We start from the raw sequence: 19733 nt of genomic DNA on the forward strand, positions 1-19733 counted from the left end.
AGGAGGGAGCTAACTTGTTTTCTGCTGCCAAAGAGACTAGGACCTGGAGCAATGGATGCAAGCTCCAGGAAAAGAGATTCCACCTCAACATCAGGAGGAACTTATTGACAGTAAGGGCTGTCCGACAGTGGAACACACTCCTTCTTTGGAGGTCTTTAAACAGAGGCTGGAGGGCCATCTGTTAGGGATGCTTTGACTGAGAGTTCCTGCATGGCAGAATGGGGTTGGCCTGGATGTCCCTTGGGTCTCTTCCAACTCTGGGATTCTAAGTCACACTCTCTCAGCCTCAGAGGAAGGGAAGGGCAAACACAAGACCCCTCTGATGAAACCTTGCCCAGAAAACCCCAGGAGTCGGAAAGGGCTGGAAGGCAGCCAAGGCAGCCAGGCAGAGGAGGAAGAGTTGCAGGGACTGCGGGGAGCCAGTGGGACGAGGGCCTGAGTTCAGGGGAGAAGAGGAGGAGGAGCCGAGGCGGGCGAGGGAAGCGCAGCCCAGGCAGGGGCCCAAAGGAGGAGGAGGAGGAGGAGGAGGAGGGCTGCTGCGGGCTCCTTGCAAGCCATCCATCCATCCATCCATCCATCCAGGGCTCAGGGCTGGGAGCCCTCGGGCGAGGGATGTGGGCGTCTTCGCCCGGAGGAGGAGGAGGAGGAGGAGGAGGAGGATGAGCGGCCAGAAGCGGCGCCTGGCCAAGAAGCCCCAGCTCCGGAGGTCCTTCAGCGAACAGCTCCGGGACTCCAGCGCCAAAGCCTGGGACCTGCTCTGGAGGAACGTCCGGGAGAGGCGCCTGGCAGGTAGGAGGAGGAGGAGGACGAAGGCAGGGGCTTCTTCGGGAACTTGGCCAGCAAGCAGAGTCCCAGGCTGAGCTGCAGCCACACGGAAGACACGATCCGGTTTGATCCCGCTTTCATTGCCAGGGCTCCATACTATGGGATTCTGGGCATGGAGTCAAACTGGATCCTTTCTGCCGTGTGGATGCACCTTGAGAGTCCTCCGCACGCGGTCCTCGGCAGACTTTGCTGCTGCTTTGGCCGGAAGGCAGCTAGCTAGGAATGACCACACACAACACACACACACACATATATATACAGCCGCACACACACACACACACACACACACACACAAATATATATATATATATATATATATATATATATACACACACACACACACACACAGGCGCACGCACACACACACATATAAACTACAGGCACATACACACAAACATACAGACACACACACACACAAATATATACAGGCATATATCTAGATAGCTAGATAGATAGATAGACATACACACACACACACATACAGGCATACACACATATTTATATACAGGCACATATATACACATGCACACATAGATATAGGCACATACATGCACACACACACATAGATATACAGACATATATGTATGTATATCTTAATAAACAGACACACACACCTAGATATCCAAGCAGAGCTGGGAGAGGTTCCTTTTACAGAGTGGCAAATTCTCTGGACAAATCTTGCCAAGAAGAACCCAGGGTCTTAGAGTTGCCATCATTCAGAAATGACTGGAAGGCACATGCACACACAACAGGGTGACCAGTGTGTCCTCCTTGTCCCAGGACAGGTCCTCCATTTCAGCCTTCCCTCCAGGAGCAATTCCCCTCCAGTTTGGAGCAGGTCTACGAAGAAAGAGGCATTCGTATGTGTGTTGGTGTTTTCTTCACTTTTCATTTTGTTCAAGTCCTCCTTTTCCCCTCAAACTTTAGTCATCCTGAGGCTTTGGTCTTCAGCTCCCAGAAGCTCTAACCAGTTTGGCCAAGAGCCAGGCATTCTGGGAGCTGAAGTCCAAAACATCTGGAGGACCAACGTTTGGGAACCACTGTCTGTCTGGGAGACTCCAACTGCCAGAATCCTCTAACCAGACCATAGCCGTCTGCCAAAAGGTACTTTTCGCAGATTTGTGGCAAAAGCACTGGGAATCTAGTTTGAGCAGCAGACAGTTAGGGATGCTATCATTAAAAAATACCAACAACAACATTTAAGTATACATTTGTCTTGTATCACTGACAAGGGGAATGGTGATGTTGGCCCACCGTCTCTGTATTGCAGTTTATGTCTGTGGCCCTGATGTTGTCAGGTCCCTTGAGGACTCTGGCTGCCAAGACAGCTGCACAACTTAAGTCTGGAGAGACATAAATAAAGTGGATTGGAGCCAGTTCTGCAGCAAAATGTTGTGTGTGTGTGTGCATTTAGGTCTGTGTGTCACTAGCATCATGTCAATCAGTGGACTCTGGATTAGAAAACTCATTGAAATGGGCATGCATTTAATGCAGCTATGGGCCATGCTTGCTGGATTTATAAACATCCTATAATTATTTCGTCATTCTATGTGATGGAATTGCAAGTTTTGTTTATTCAGAAGGCCACCCCCACAGAGTTCAGTTGTGCTTAAGAACTGGTGCCCAAGTGCTCTGACATCAGTGTGTGTACTAAAGTTAGTGGGCTCAGCAAGAGATATCCAAAACACACTGCTGAAATAATCCAGTTTGAGACCACTTTAACTGCCCTGGCTCAATGCTGGGAACTGTAGTTTGGTGAGGCTCTTCGCCTTCTTTGTCAGAGAGCTCTGGTGCCACAATAAACTACCGTTCCCAAGATTCCCTAGCATTGAGCCAAGGCAGTTAAAGTGGTCTCAAACTGGATTTTTTCTGCAATGTGTTTTGGACCTAAGGCTTTATGCTACTGTATTTTGTACTTTGTGGGTGATGTTGCATAATTTAAAACAAAATACAGTAAATACAATGGAGTTACAGAAGGAATTTCCAAACCTTTTACTTACCCATCTCCATCTCTTTCCATCCTCCTTTAGGCTGTCTTTGAGCTTCCTCCCTACTCAAATCATGGGACAGAAAAGCCACCAATCCCTTCTTTGCCATTCACTGCCTACACTGAATGGATCTTGTTAAATCTGTTCAAATTCACCTTTTTCAACTGTCACATAGTTCAAAAGCCAGCCTTTCTTGATGCGGCTATGTTGCCTAACTTGAATTCTTATACCTTTTACTATGTTGTAATTATCAGAATTTGGGAACATTTTTGGGACTGCAGTACCCAGAATCCCCCAACCTACATGGCCATGGATTCTGGAAGTGGCATCCCCCAAGAGTACAGTTTCCAACCTCTGGTAGTTACACAACCTTGCTCTCCCACCATGGAATGTGTTAGCTTTGGAGCAATCTCTGTGTGGTCACAGCAGCTAGGTGTGCATTCCTATAATAGTCTCTTTATATCTGTGAAACGTGCAGCTGGTGTCTTTTGATGTGTTTTTCTAAGCTATTTTTAAATACGTTGCTGCATGATCCTGTGTCCCTAGTGCAGCTTTTGGCCTGTTTCCTCACTCTAAAAATGTTCTTCTCTAACTACCTCAATGTTGCAAGCTTCTGTCCTTACTGTCTCCTCAATTATTGATCTCTGTTTCATCTTGTATTAGCAGATAATACAGGGAATAGGGAAAGGGGTACTGTAGATCTTTAAAAAGCAACTACTGTCCCCAGAGGGGATCAAGAAGTTGTAATGTTTGCATTTTTGTTTGGTTGTAGTGCATAAGTGACAGAATGTTAGTTTGCTATGTTTCTGCTTAGCACTTCTGGAAGGGGGACACATCACTTTTGAACTGAACTGAAAGCACTGGACATACACAGAAATAATGCAAACCTCTTGGGCCCACCTGCAACTCCTCAGTGGTCTGCTTCAGAGACTCCTCACTTTTTGTTCCTTGGTTGTAAATAATTCCAGTGCCTGGTGTATCCCTTTTTGTGATCTAAGCATTCAGGAACAGTGCATAGTGATGTGTTTTAATAGGGGGAAGAGACCAAAGTTGATCCATAATTTGGAGGCATGCATTGGCCTTCTAATTCCTTTTCAGAGAAACAGCAAAATAAATGTGTCCTTTTCTGTCATGAAAAATTGCTTTAGAGAGGTCAAAGGATTGCCAAGAATCATTTCAGCTGCTCCTACCTTCATCCATCAAGAGGGAAAGTTTTCTAAAATGGGCACTGGCAGGCAGGTATCAGCAGCCAAAGAGATACCCTCATTCTCTTCCATTGGTTTTTGAATAGCATCACTGGGCCAGTGGCCAGGATTAATAAAACACATTATCCACTGCTGCTTATATATATGAGATCAGAGCAAAGGGATGTGTGCATTCTCAACCACTGGTTGATGCTGTATAAGCAGTATTGAGAAGAAGGTGCCAGTAGAGCTTTCAGATTCTAGCTCAGTTCCCCATGATTTTTCGTGCATGCTGTGTCCTTCTTTATTATTTCTCTGTTACCAAGGGAAAGATGCATAAGAAACATCAAGTAAATTCCTGTCCAAGTGTAGATTTAGGTTTTCATGTGAATAAGCCTTAGGCTGCACTAGTACACTTTGGTATAAGGAATAATTTCAAATCAGTAGATGGTAGTAACTTTTCATGCCTGTGACTGCCACTCCTTCCCTCCCCCAAACCCACTAGGGTGAGATAAATCTGGCATGGGAAATTAGTGTTTATCTATCTTACATAAGACTTGACCATGTATAAGCACCAACCATGCTACAGCAGCGGTCTAAGGACTAAGAGATTTCAATATAGTTCGCCCTCTGTATCCACTAATTCTCAATCCACAGATATAGAATTCAAAAATTGAAACTACCCATGGCTTGAAAATATTCCAAAAATATATAAATTTCAAAAAGATGTGATTTTATGTAAGGGACACCATTATAATATCCATTGTATTTAATCTGACTTGAACATCAGTGGATTTTTGGTATCCATGGGGGATCCTGGAACCAAACGGCAGTTGTTACTAAGGGCCAACCGTATTTATTCTCTTGAGTATAAAGTTTTGCTATGTCAGATCTAGAAAAGTCCCTGATCTTTATGCATTTCAGGAAGTCATTTTTCGTAAAAGATTTAAGCCCCAAACAGACAGTCCCAAAGGAGTGTCACGATGTCATGCCAGCACGGTTCATGCCAGGAGCACGGCAACCCCTGTGGTCCTGAAAAAGAACCCCCAGAAGGAGCAGATTCTATCTGCTCCTTCTTGGCCCAGTTCTTTTTGTTGGTGTGGCCTCAGTGCAGCTTCAGTCCGCATGTGTCATGTAAATAGCACACCCCCAATGTGGCCTAAAGCCACATCATTTTGCCTGTGTGTTTCAGGCCTCAGTTGTAAGGGCTTGTACTTTGTCAGCCACAGAGACACCCCATCAGTCCTTTTCCATATTATATCTATAAAGGTTATACACATTAAATTACACATTTATTATGGTAGTTAATTCAATAAGTTGTGAAAGTTTGAACATTTGATCATCTACTGTCACATATAGCTGGAGCCTGTGGCTGAATTGAATGTGGATCCCATATTTGTATATCACAATAAGCCCGGGAAATGTGGGAATCCTGACATGCTGAGAAGGACCAACAATTTGATGTACTGTGCCTGATTCTCCTGCCTGCAGCAAGAGTAGCTAAATGAATTATAGACCCTTGGATTATGATTTACTTAATGTAATGTCCTAACCTGGCAATAGCTAGTACTCTGGCTTGTCTCATCCCTAACAAGCCAGGAAAACCGACATAAAAACAAACAAATCCCTGGGAGAAATTCTCTGTGAATGGAATGCAACAGGGTATCCAAATACATGAAAGGAACTGCACATCTGAAACTTTGACTACAAGCAACCAGAAACCCTAAACTGACTGGACAGGTAGATGGAGACTGGGCTAATGAGGTCACAAACTGAAAATATACAAGAGGATACCTGTTCTTCTATGGAAATGGAATGATTGGACAACAAAGAAGCAGAAAACGGTTGTGACTTCTACAGAAGTTGAACATAGCTTCAGAAGCATGTAAACAACTGAAGTGGCTACACATATTACTGTTAAACTTTGGAATAGACAAGCCAACACCAACAAATGCATAAAGGATGCATAAAGATCTCTCAGAGAATATATGTCCTCAGATTAAACATGTTGAAACATCCTAAACATAAAGGATGCACAAGAACAAAGGTTTATCAAGCTGAAAGATTGTCCAACAGAAGACATGATTGCAGATGCCCTTACTAAGCCATTGGCCAGAGTCAGTTACAAGCTCTACAAAAGAAGATGAATCTTGTGGACTTGTGCACATGTTGTTGAGAAGTGGTGTTGGATTACAACAAAGCTCTGCACTGAAAGAGTTAATACCTTATAGCAAGGCATAGTAATAGGGTTAGTTAGTTTCAGTGACCTGCAGTGATCACCCTCTGTGACTGCCTATTTTGACCCCTTTGAGATGTAAACTGATCCTTTTAGAGATGTTTCCATGCCTCTTCTCATGAGATCATCCTAAGTCCAAAACACACTGCAGAAATCATCGAGTTTGAGACCACTTTAACTGCTCTGGTTCAGTGCTGGGAAATCTGGGAATTGTAGTTTATGTGGCACCAGAGCTTTCTGACAGAGAAGGCTAACTGTCTTACAAGACTACAGTTCCCAGAATCCCCTAGCACTTAGCCAGGGCAGTAAAAGCGATCTCAAACTCAATTATTTCTGCAGTGTTTTGGACCCTAGAGATATAGCGCGATCAGAATAGCTCCCTCAGGCCTGGTCCAGATGGGCCAAATGTGCTGTGCTGGCGGCGAACTAGAGTTAAGGGACCATGCGGCAACTGCATGGTCCCTAACCCTAGTATGGTGCGCACTGTAACAATGGCCGTGCCCCATGTATATGGGTGCCACCATTGTGACGTGACGGACGCATAGTGTCCGCACGTCATGCCATGCCAGTTAGGTCACGTAACTGCCATGGCACAAAAGAACCCACTTTTTGTGGGTTCTTTTTTCTCTGCAGGGAAACCGCGCAGTTTGGTGGCTGTGGCTTCCTTGTGGGGGGGAAGGTGCCTTTTTGGGAGGTCTGTACTGGGTCAATGTTACCTTCCTATCTTAGGTATTTATCACACTGGGGCTATTTTGGCATTAAAGAGAGATTAAAGCACATTTAAAGCATCCCGCAAATAAAGTGAAAATGGCGAGTAATTGCACAAATGATTATCACACACAATTGCGCAAAGCAAGTCATATCAGAAATGCATTGTTGCTGAAATCCCGAAAGTAAAAAGATGCATGTTAATGCTTCTTTGTGACCATTCTAATGGTGGGTTGTTGGTTTTTTTTGCGACATCGTGTGAAATCATTTTGCATAATTATGCAATTTTTCGAGGATATTCATGGGATTAACTCTCCATCTCCTTCATGTGATAAACTCCTTACAATGGAGTTCCTATAGTAAATAATTTAGGTTGTTCTCAAGCTGTTGGTGTCTTTGCTGCTTAATCAGAATCTTTGACTGCTGCACTGCACTAATTATAATACTCTGTTGGGATAAAAAGAAAACAGGAAATCAACTGCTACAAGATTGGACATCATAGAAACTATAGACCAAAAGTCTTTGGATTTGCTGAGGTGTTTCCAGTGTAAGTGGAAGCAATTAGGCATTGTGTGGCTGTGCACTGCTCATCTTTGATAAACCAGGGTTCCCGTGCTCCCCAGCTTATTGTGATACCTGAACATGACCACCATGTACAAATAACTATTTACTGGTGTGAATCTATCTCTGGAAGAAAAGCTTCCTTTGTAACATTTTATTATTTTTTGTATGTATCTTAATTTAAAACTTCAAGTAAGAAGGTGGGGTGGGGGGAATCCTTCTAGCTTTTCATACTGTATGAATGGACTGGACAAGATTGCCCAGTAGATACTAGATACCCTTCAATCTACGCCTATGCGACTGGGAAAGACAGTGCAAACAGCAAGTCTGTCTCTGTCATGAATACTTTGAACCTCAGGAGGTTTTATGTAAGATTCCTATCCAGTCAGGAAGCTCATCAGGGACCAGGAAATCCACTTTAAACCTAAAGATTTTTTAAATCAGACACACACACAAAATGTATCATTTTGGTTGCATGACCATGGGAGCTGCATGCTGCCAGGATGTTCGCTTGTGTGGCTCACCAGAAATGCAGTAAACTTATTACAGTCTTCATTATATTCAACAATTTCCCTTTAGTTATGCTTAGTCAGAGCAGGCTATGATAGCTGCCTTTTTGGCATACAGTGCAGCAAATTTAGTTAAAAGAACATACCAACAGGACTTTGTAGTTGCAATTTCCTGTGAAGGAAAATTAAACCCTTTAATTGAGCAAAAGCTCAGGGCTATCTGCAATTATGTTGGGGAGAATTCCTTAAAGGTCTATTAAATTAATAATGAAATTGCTAGATTAACAATGATCAATAATCACAGGTTTCCCAGCCTTCCTTTATATGAAGAACGAAAATAGATGAACTGTACCCAGCATTTTTGGTAAAAAAATCTCAACAATGTCAAGGAAAAAACTCTTTATCTTTTTATCTCCCATCTACCCTGACCACAAGTTCTTGAATGACAGTCAGACCAGTAGTTCCTCACTTCACAGTTGTGTATTGGATTGTAATGTTATATATGTATACTCATGGAATGACATGAAATAATTGTTGTGATTTGATACTATGCTTGCTTTGGAGTTTTGGAAAGCTGTTCCTAGCAGCATGCTAACCACCATTTGTGTCTTGGCATCTGTTTTGGAAAAAAAAAATGGATAGCAGCTGTAAGATGCAAATCAGCAATGGAGAACTTTTAAGAGTCCTAGTTATGTTGTCTAATATGAAGTTGATAAAATAGAGCATTACCCCCAACCTGACAGGATAACTGCAGTTATACAGTGGGGAAGAGAGCCAAGGTTCACAGAGTCTGGAAAGAACTTGAGATTTTTCAAAATTTAATATGAGGGAAAAGAGAAAACGAGAGGTTTGCCTATCCCTAGCAGGGCTATTTTCATGTTTAATTTTGCCCAGTCATGTTAAAATAATATTAGGACCAGACTGTGTTTCATACATAGTTTGTGGAGTTAGGAAAAGTATCAGAGCCAGTAAACTTCATAAACTAGTTCTTGTCCATAGAATGATCCTGAGTTTAAATAAATATTCTAGGAAAGTTGTTCTTCATTTTGGAATTTTGATTGACAGATCTTCCTGAGCACTGACTTCTGATTCTGTGCCTGGGACATGAAAAAGTCTCCTGGGTCCAAAACAAACTGCAGAAACAATTTCAGTCTGAGAGTGCTTTAATTGCTTTAACTGCTCTGGCTCAGTGCTACAGAATCCTGGGAACCGTAACTTATTGTGGCACCAGAGCTCTCTGACAGAAATGGCTAAATGTCTCATAAAACTACAATTCCCAGAATTGCCTAGCATTGAGCTAGGATAGTTAAAGCGGTTTAAAATTGGATTATTTTTGCAGTGTGTTTAGGACTCTGGTTGGTTTGATGTTGTTGTTTGACACTGCAGTCTCTTCACAGGGCCCATTTGCCCCTGTTTGCCTGCCTGCTATAAATTATTTGTAATTTCAGGTTTGGTCTGCCTCCTGGCATCAATTTCGACCCTCCTTCCAATGATTACACTCTATGTAGTATCTTTACAAAGTTTAAAATTTGAGCTTGATATTGCTTCGAATTCTGTTTTGATACTAGCTACCTCTTGGATCTGGGTCAGCCCTGCAACTTCCACCATCCTTTATCACTGGCTCTGCTGCCTAGGGCTGATGTGATTTGCAGACCAGCAACATCTGGAGTGTCAAATGTTGAGTAACCCATTATAGAAAATTCCTGGTTCAGATGAGTTTTACATCAGTTCATTTAAATTCCTTTGTGGAGATTTGGAGTGAATTGCAAGATGTTATGTAAAGTCTTAAGTAACGTGTAGGACATTAGTAATATTCTTAAAGGACACATAAGACCAATAGATTTTCATTTACACTTTCAGCCATTACAACAGGAATTAAATATACATAAAAGTAGAGAGCTATCATGGTGTAGTGGCTTCAGCGTTGGACTATGACTATGGAGACAACTCCCTGCTCAGCTATGGAAGCCCACTGGGTGACCTTGGGCAAGTCACACTCTCAGCATTAAAGGAGGGCAAAAACAAACCTCTACTGAACAAATCTTGCCAAGAAAACCACATGTTCACCTTAAAGTCGCCATAAATTAGAACTAATATGAAGGCATATCAGAGTTATAAAAGCACAGTCCTGCTCAATGTGTAGGACTTATGCACAGGACACAGGAAATCATAACTTTGCCAGAAATATAATGTGGATTAAAGAAACGTGTATAAACCTTTGTTGTTAACTATTCATACTGATGTTGACCTATGGTGACCCTATGAATGAGAGCTCTCCAGGGCACTCTATTTTCACCCACCTTGCAAATGCATCAATCTATCCATCTGGTATGTAGTCCTACAGTATTGCTCTTCCTTCAACCAAGTATTATCATCTTTTCTAGTGAGTCCATTCTTCTCGTGATATGGCCAAAGTACAACTCCCTCCATTTAATTATCTTTGTTTCTAGGGAGAGTTCAGACCTGATTTGTTCTAGGACCTATCTATTTGTCTATTTAGCAGTCCATAGTATTCACAGAGTGTTCATATCTACTACATCTCAAATGAGTTGATTTTCTTCAAATCTTAGCACATTATATTCATTTAACACATAACACATCGTAAATTTCCTTTGATAGCTTCCTGGGATAACTGAAACATCATCATTGTATTTTTTTGTAAGTTACTAGCTTTTCTGTAAATATTGTTAAAACAGATAAATCCAAGTAAACCTACCAGTTAAACCATTCACTTATAAGTTGAAAGAATACTCCACAGTAGAAACCACTTGCAAAGGGGAACATGAGGGCAATGTATTCCAAACATGCTGTTTATTATCATGGTCATTATGTACATACCCTCCTACATACCATAATTATATCCACATGTTTCCAGGAAGGAAAACAAAGATACTATGATCTCTTCTTGTCTTCTTGTCTGGGGAGTTTGGAGACAACTAACTCTGATTAACTTCAGTGGGGCTTATTGTGTGAATACTCAGAACACCAGTGGGGAAAAGGGGATTCTTTTTGTTCAAGATTGGTCCTCTGAAAGAGCTTCATTATATAATCTTAGACTTCTTCTGGGAAGAAAAAGATTACTCATGATTAGTCCTTTCATGCAGACAGCCAGAGAATTTCTGTGGGAAGTTCAATCCTATCAAAATTGTCCTGATTGCCAAAAGGTCAGTGATTAATAACATGCCATAAATACTTACGGACATGACGTGATGAACCCTTCATAAAATGCAATGAAAGAAAAAATTGTATCCAGTCCTCATACCCATTTTTGAAAGAAAGATACTGAGAAATAGAGGAGGGTTCTGAAGAAGTCAAGAAAGAGCCAAATACACTGAAATGAGGGATGGTTGCAGAGTGAAAACTGTGCGAGGCATCATGGAGGGTAAGTCATGGTAACACTTGGAGCCTGCTGTTCATTGTCAAGTGCTGTCCTCCACCTCTAGGCCCTGTGCGGGCCTCATGAAACTTTTTTGTGCTGCCTATTTGAGATTACAAAAAATAATTACCATATATACTCGACTATAAGTCAGCCTCATGTATAAATCGAGGGTAGATTTTGGGCCCCAAAATTATGGATTTTGATATGGCCTGTGGATAAGTTGAGGATAAAAGTTAGGGGCATGTAGCAAAGGATCTAAAGGGTGAAGCAAAGGAAAACAATGCCAAAGAACTTACAAATTTGCAGCAGACATAACTGTGTTCACACTGAAGGATGGATGAGTGAAAGAGTAGAGGGGGTCTTCCAGATTATGCTGTTGCCTTTCACCAGGGAAGGGTTCCTTTTCAAAATAAAAGTTAAAGTACAATACTTACATTGGCCCGTGGCTAAGTTGACGCAGGCATTTTGGCTCAATTTTTAAACTAAAAGCGATACAGATTGGGAGAAAGGGGCAGTCAGAGGCCGCCATTTTCTACCACGGATCGTGGCTGCGCCAACCAAACAGCGTGGCTGCAATGCGCAGGGAAAAGGGAGTTGCAAAACACGGCTGCTTTCTCCGCTGCTGCCGAGGCACCATACGCACCCTGGAGTGGTGCTGTGACATCCCTTGTGTATCACGCTGTTTGGATGCAGCGCACGAGGCACATTATCGTCATGTGCACCATGTAAACAGTGGCACATCAAGATGGTGCCTGCGACGCATGGTAGGGCTCAGGAGCGCGTGAGCGCTCCACTCTCCTGAGCCCTACTTTCGGCCCCAGGCCAGCACAAAACACCAGTCTGTACTGGGCCTTAAATTTCTAGACTTATACATGAGTATATACACTAGGCTTGCCAAGCACCTGGGAATCTGCAACACATTAATTTTAGGGTCCATGCAACATGTTGGAAAATGGTGGAAAACAAGACTGATGAGGCTTTTCTTTTCTATTCTATTCGTTTCTTTTCTTTTCTTTTCTTTTTGGTGGGTTGAAATCTACTTCCCACAACTCTGATAGGTTTAACAAAGATCACTGTCAAAAGGTGGTCCTGATGAACAAAATGGATTATAAAATACACAAGGGAGCTAATACTCTCTCACCCCCTATCCCACCCCAATTTTGTCTGTTTCTGGTAAAGTGAACTTAGTGGAACTTAGCTCAGGAAACATGGTGTTTTTTTGACATGTCTCTGTATTGCCCTCCCCATGAAAAGCTGCTCCTGAGAGATGGGATACTTGATGCAATGCCATAGGCACAAGGGACTTCAGAGAAAATGGAGAAATGGGCAGAAATGATGTGGAGGTGTTATTAGTTTCAGTAAACTATACCCCCCCCCTTATATTCCTTTTTTTAAAAAAAAAAAGTCATATTTTCACATATTTGGTGAAAAATATTCCATGGAAGTAGTTAGAGGACATCAAAGTGACAGAGATAATTTGTTTGTTGTAAATGGCCAGTAATATATTTAATTGCATATACTCAAAGAGATTATTACTGTAATGTCTTCATGTTTGCATTATTATACTTTTGAAAACTGTCTACATATTCCCTTCTGTAATATTTATTCAGAGGTAATATAAATGCCAGCTATGTGAGGTTCATATTCAGTAGACATATTTTTTATATAAAATATCTATAATAATAAAAGAGTGTGGATGTGGGTTTATCTGTCTCTCTCTCTGATTTAGCACCAAACTTTGAATTCTAGATACCTTAAACTTGACATAAATACTAAGTGAAGCCTAAGGGAGTTGCCTCAGGCTTAATTTTTTTAAAAAAAAATCTAATGATTATACTTAATTTAAATATTTATGTTGTCTGCAGTACCATCATCAGTCATTAGATGGCAGAGTGCCCTAAACCTCTCTAGAGTTGTGTGCCTTCAAGTCATTTCTGACTTCTGGCAACCCTGAGATGAAACTATCATGGGGTTTTTGTTTGGTTTGGGTTTGTTTTTGGTTTTTTTGCAAGATTTGTTCAGAAGTAGTTTGTCCATGCCTTCCTGTGTTTTAGGACACTATCACATGGGGGAGGGGGGGAGGGAAGAAAAAGACATAATGCTGGCTAAATTGCACAATTGCAAGGAAGATTTTCATACAACATCGCATGCATTCAGGAGTTCTCCCATGAATAATCTGTAGTGCGGCAAGAAACCATTCATGGGGAATGCCTGTGAATTCATTTATGATAGTGAGAATGAAGTATGTTTGTGATAGTGTGAAAATTAATCAACCTTTTTTTACCGGTATCGCACAAGCAACTAAGGATACCCAGAATGCATTGTGGTGCTCACAATCCAATCTCATTGCCAGGATCGGTTTTGCGTGCATTTCAGTCTTTTCTCAAGCTATAGGGCACAATTTAGTTAACACTGGATTAAAGCTATGTACTGAAGTAATAGATTTTATTTTGCTGTCTTTATTCTGTGCGTGTGGGAATAGGATTTGCGGACATGCGCAGTTGCGCAAAACGATAAATTGTGATATATTAACAATTCACTTATGGATGTGCGTGAAATATTATTTTTAATGTGTGAAAACATTGAGCACGATAGCGCTTGTGTTGCTTTTTAATTTAATTGCTGTGATTATTGCTGAATTGGCCATTGTGTGATAGGGGCTGTACAGACTGGCTTGAAGTGCTGGCGTGGGGGTGTGGCAATTGGACAATGCACACCCCAATGACACCCCTCACAGCAATGTCACGCCGCCTACCTGGCCACACAGTGGGCAGCGTAACAGTGCTCATTTGGTGTGGTGTTTATACGCTGCATGCCAAAAGGAGCGCTGAAAAGTGGCTTTCTGCCAGATCTAAAAGGAGTGGCATTTTGCTGTTTCTTTTAGAGCTGGCAAAGTGCCCAATCAGGGCCACAGTGTGCGGGTCCTGCGGCCCTGATCCAGTGCTGAAAAGGGCAGTGGGATACTCCTCTATCGGGCCAGTCTGTAGAGCCCCATAGTCTCCCTAGATAGTATGAATTGCCCAAGGTCACCCAATGGTTTTCCATGAATGAGCTGGGATTCAAAACCTGGACTTCCAGTGTCCTAATCCAACACTGTGCCACACTGGCTCTTCTCTAGAGTTAACACTACAATTAGTGTTGGGAAATTCATTTTTCTAGAGTCCCTGTAGAAAATCATTTAGTGCTTCTCTCTGCAGGGTCCTCAAACTTTTCAAGTAGTTCAGAAAGTGAGAGGAGAAGACCCTGCTACCTGGTAAGTGGGGAGACGAGAGTGGGGAGAGAAACAAAACCTATCACTGAAAATGAAAAAAATCAATGAAAAAAGAGAAGAGACAAAAACCACTGGATGGGGGAGGACTAAGAAGTCTCTGACACTTGTGTAGCTAGTTACTTATGGTAGCATACAATTTTATCAAGGCTTATAGTGGATATAATATCATGACAACTGGAAGAATCTATAAAACATGTCTATCACACACATGGATATATTCTAAGAACTTACACTGCGTATACAAATTTATAACCACCGTTGTTAAAATTGATGTTACATTGTTGGTAGCTTGGAATTGGAATTGTTATGATTATCGTGAATTTTATATTGTGTAATTGTGATTTTCTGATTAATGTTTTTATTGTAATCTGTGTGTTGTTGGATTGCAAAATCCACCACTGTAACCCGCCTTGATCTCTGGAAAGGCGGGATAGAAATAAAGCTTTTATTATTTATTTATTATTATATGTTCAGTGCCTTCCTTCTCTTTTTCTCACTATATTAACTAAAATGTTTTGGTGTAAACTATTTGCACACATTGGAGCCCATCAGTGGATTTTTGTATATTCATAATACACATTGTGTTGGTTTCCCACACAGTCAGCATTTCTTTTCCCTCTTTTCCTACTTTGGGCTGGATTGTCTCAAATTCCCCTTGGGCCAGCTGAGTGACCCCCAGTTGGAATTCCATATCCTGCTAGGAACTGGCAGTTACACAATTGGGAGGTTGGAGGCTCAATTGATTTTCATGGAAACTACTTCCAAGCTAGTGTGCTCAGAATCCCATGTAATTTTAAAGGCGGGAAAATGAGCATATATACTGTCTGCTTTCCTTGACATCTGGAAGCTAAATATAAGTTGGTAGGAATGTATAGCGCACAGGGGGCTGTGGTTGTCTGGTTTTGAACAATCCTCATGATGTTTTTCATACCAAAATGTCGTACTAATATTGAACATAGTATGTGTTATTATATTTTCAGGAGGCCAGGATACACAACCATTCTATTTAGATTTGTTGCTATCACAACTACATGTTCTTTATTAAAAATATTTTTATTTTCCCTTTGAGCTCTATACTGAGAAACAGTGGTTTCTTATCACAAGATCAAAAGATGTTTATTTATTCCAAACAAAAAGCTCACATTTTTTGTATTAATGCAGGTATGAAGTAAGCTACCTTATGCTTATACTATACTACTTCATACTGTTTGTTTATCTAGCCCTGTATTCCTCACTCTGACGGGCAGCAGCTTCCTAGGGTTTCATGCAAAATCATCTCCATTATCTGCTACCCTTTATGAAGATGACAGGAACTGAACCTGCAAGCTTTGACATTCCAAGCACATCTTGTATCACTGTTTTAGTTCACTGGTGTCTCAAATGTATTTGGACATTTTGTGTGTGATAGTTGAAAGTTTCCCAGCCTAGATAGAATGAGGTTGCATCTGCAACTTGGTTGAGTAATTTGCATCTGTGCTGCAGAAACAATCCAGTTGAACACCACTTTAACTGCCATAGCTCAGTGCTATGGAATCCAGGGATTTGTCATTTGTTGTGGCACCAGAGTTCTCAGACAAAGAAGGCTAAATATCTCACAAAACTACAAATCCCACAATTCCATAACATTGAGCCATGGCAGTTAAAGTGGTGTCAAAGTGCATTATTCCTGAAATGCGGATGGAGCCTTACTCTACACTCATGAGTTTTAAGGATCCAATATATGCCTGTTTGTTTTTATTTCACTCATTAACTGTTGGACCTGGCTGTATTAAGTCCATCAGGCAACTGATTCTTAAGTCATTTTTTTGTTTGGTGCATAGAACATAGGAAATGTTGTGAACAAATATGGAATTGCAACAGAGAACAACAGGGAACTGTAACAATCGAGCAATGTGACACCTATGAGCATCTTTGATTTTAGACTTCTATGTAATTATGTATAAGTATGCAATAAATTGAGGGCTGGCATAGTGTAGTGGTTTGAGCATTGGACTATGGCGGGTTATAGACCGCCACTTTGAGGCAGTCTGCCGCCGCCGCCGTTTTCCCTGTAAGGGAGCCGTCGCAGCCACACCACGCGGCTCCCTTGTGGAGCAAAAAAGAAGCTCCAAAATGGAGCTTCTTTCTGCGGCACCCTAATGACGTCGCGAGGCGCCGCTGGCGCACTCGCGACGTCATTAGCGCCACGACACGTTCGGACGCACAGCATCCGATACGTAAAGATGGCACCGGCCGTGTGGAACGCCCGGCACCATATTGTACGGACAGAGTCCGTACTAGAGCCAGGGGCGTCTAGAAGAGATGCCCCTTTTTTAAAATGGGACGTCCTGCGGACGTCCCAAGTGGCGGTCTATAACCCGCCTATGACTCTGGAGGCCAGGGTTCAAATCTCTGCTCAACCATGGAAACCCACTTGGGCAAGTCACATTCTCTCAGCCTCAGAGGACTGCAATGGCAAACCTACTCTGAACAAATCTTGACAAGAAAACTCCATGGTAGGGTCACTTTAGGATTACCAAAAGTCAGAAACAACTTGAAAACACACAACATAATAAAAAACCAAGGAGTTCTGGTTATTGATTTTGTTGTCATACAATGATAAGGCTGAGATAACATTTTCCACTCTTCACTTAACTCAGATTCCTCTGATATCAGTTTAATAGCTGAACCCAGGAGGGCTTTGAATTGTACAGTGAACTACTGTACATGCTGAAATTGTGTTTTACTTACATGCCTGCCTTTTCAGACCATCTGCAAGAAATAGAAGTGGCCACACGTGTTCTCTCTTACAAAAGCTAATAATCATGGTATGTTTGTCATGGTCAGGCAACATAATTTCCCTCTGTTTCCAATTCAGCCCTGCTTGCACTTGTGGACCTCCAATATGACTCACAAGCATAAGTGAGACATCAGTATATATGAAGTAACCTCAGTTTCACCAAAATAACATTTGGGGGCATCAACAAGCAATATTTACCCTCCAAAAATAACTTTATAAGGACTGAACTACATAAAACATGGACTGGTTAGGTGGGAAAACTCTGAAGCTTCTAAGAAAGGAAATGAAACCAGATTGATGCAAAGGGTGGAAGAGATACAGGATCAAATGCAGAGCTCCTTACCATCTTCATATCTAGGTTCATGCAGAGATGCTATTTTAAAACATTACTATCAGAGCTTAGAAAGAAAAGAAACAATGTTAGTACTTATACCTAAAAAATACAGGAAGTAACAAATAATGTTGTTGCTTGTAATGTGTTACAAAATCTGTGTGGTCACCAGAAATAGAAGTGAAAACTGCCAATAGATATTGATGAAGAAATCCAAGGTACTTTGGATTTAGTGCAAGTATATTCACTCAGACTCTTTCCAAGTACTGAAATGTAGAAGTTTAAAAAGCAGGCCAGTAAGGACTGAAAATGCTTAATGGGCATAAAATACTGAGTGGGGCAATGGGAGTGAAATATATATGTGAATACAGATATCTAGTCAGAAGTATGCATATATTTCTTTATTACAGTCATATTTTCCCAACTATTGTCTTTCTTATGAGAAATGACTTGTAGCTCTAATACAGATCTTGCCAGTACTGTAGTATGTTCACACTTACGTTACTTGCAATATGTTGCTCTTTTTTTACTGATGAAACAACTTTCTTTTTTATTTTACATACCATTGTAGGGCACGTTACAGACCGCCCCTTTGGGGCAGCCTGTAGGCGCGCCTTTCCCTGGGGTATCGGGGCCTCAGCTGCCAGACCGGCAGCCTCTGAGGCCCTGATCCGCTGCTTTGCAGGCTGCAGGGAAGCGGCAAAAGGCCCCAAGGACACCCCGCAGCGGCGGGGAGGAGGAGAAAGGGGCCACTTGGCCCCTTTCTGCCTTGAGTTGCTGGGCGCAGCCGTCTGAAGGCTACACCCAGCGACGCAAACCAGGAAGGAGCTCCGACGCAAACCATTTCGGAGCTCCTTCCTGCTCTGTGCAAAGGGCGCATTAAGCACCCTCGCACAGAGCAATGGCGTCACGTCCGCGCCGCCTCGTTTGGAGGCGGCGCGTTTGTCATGCCATCATGGCTGCGGCCGTGTGGAACGGCCGCCGCCATTTTGTACGGACTCAGTCCGTACTAGGGTTAGGGGGGTGCGGAAGCACCGCCCCTTCCTAACCCTAGTACGTACTGAATACGTACTAATATGACAGTCTGTAACTCGCCTGAGTGATTTAAATGCTCCAGTCTATAATACTGAGAGATTCTAGCACAAGGCAAAAGTCTACCCAGAGTGCAAAACATTTTGATCAAGCAAAAAGTGTCTGTAATGTACCTTTGTTCAGTTTTCCACAGAGTGTAAGAGTGGGATACTCTGAGTTTTCTCCTTTTGTTTTTAAAAATTCCAAATACATGCAGCAGTCATCGGGTGAACTGATCCAGAGGGAAGCAACATCACATTTAACAGCCACTTTAAAAAAGTAGTCATATTTTGCAAATAGATCTTTAAAAAATAAATAACATGCCGTATTCCCCCTTCAAACATAGCTGATCTCTTTTGTTCCCTTTCTGCCCAAACTTGTCCAGCAAATTTTTGTTTATGTTCCCACACATTACGCATTCATATCACAATTTTGTGATCATCTATTTCCTATCCATTGTTAACAACAGAGTGGATGGCTGACAAGAAGCTCACACCTTCATTTTTTATTAATAATCTCTCTCTTTTTTTGGGGGGGGGGGTGTCTAAAAACAGGTTTCTGACATGCCACACAACTAAACTAATTATAGAGTCATTAAGTTTATAACAAGATATATACAACAATAAGATAAGTACAAAATACAATTTTGGACATTGGGAGGGCCACAGCTGGGAATGTTCTGCTTAATAGATTCAGACAGATGGAGTCTGACAGGTCTGTAATCTGTTCACAAGTTGCTTTAACAAATGTCCTTTCAAACCCTCAGATTCACATTTGCATCTGCCAGAATCAAAGAACAAGATGAGATAATGGAGTTTTAGACAATACAGCTTGAATGAGGGAGGTGTTTGCTCAAAATCATGAGAATAAATGGTCAATATGCCTAGTAAA

General features: G+C 41.8%; 1 protein-coding gene across 1 annotated transcript in view; it reads left to right on the forward strand.

Annotated features, from left to right (window-relative positions):
- Positions 1 to 702: 702 nt before the first annotated feature.
- Positions 703 to 19733, forward strand: part of STARD13 (StAR related lipid transfer domain containing 13) — a 167586-nt gene continuing 148555 nt past the window's right edge. The window contains exon 1 of the mRNA XM_089512512.1: positions 703 to 789. The gene's annotated coding sequence lies outside the window, so the exon portion shown is untranslated. The remainder of the gene's footprint in view (positions 790 to 19733) is intronic.

This window comes from Sceloporus occidentalis, unplaced genomic scaffold (genome assembly GCF_023333645.1).
Source record: "Sceloporus occidentalis isolate IW3139 unplaced genomic scaffold, rSceOcc1.0.p SCAF_2, whole genome shotgun sequence".
In the NCBI taxonomy this organism is placed as follows: domain Eukaryota; kingdom Metazoa; phylum Chordata; class Lepidosauria; order Squamata; family Phrynosomatidae; genus Sceloporus; species Sceloporus occidentalis.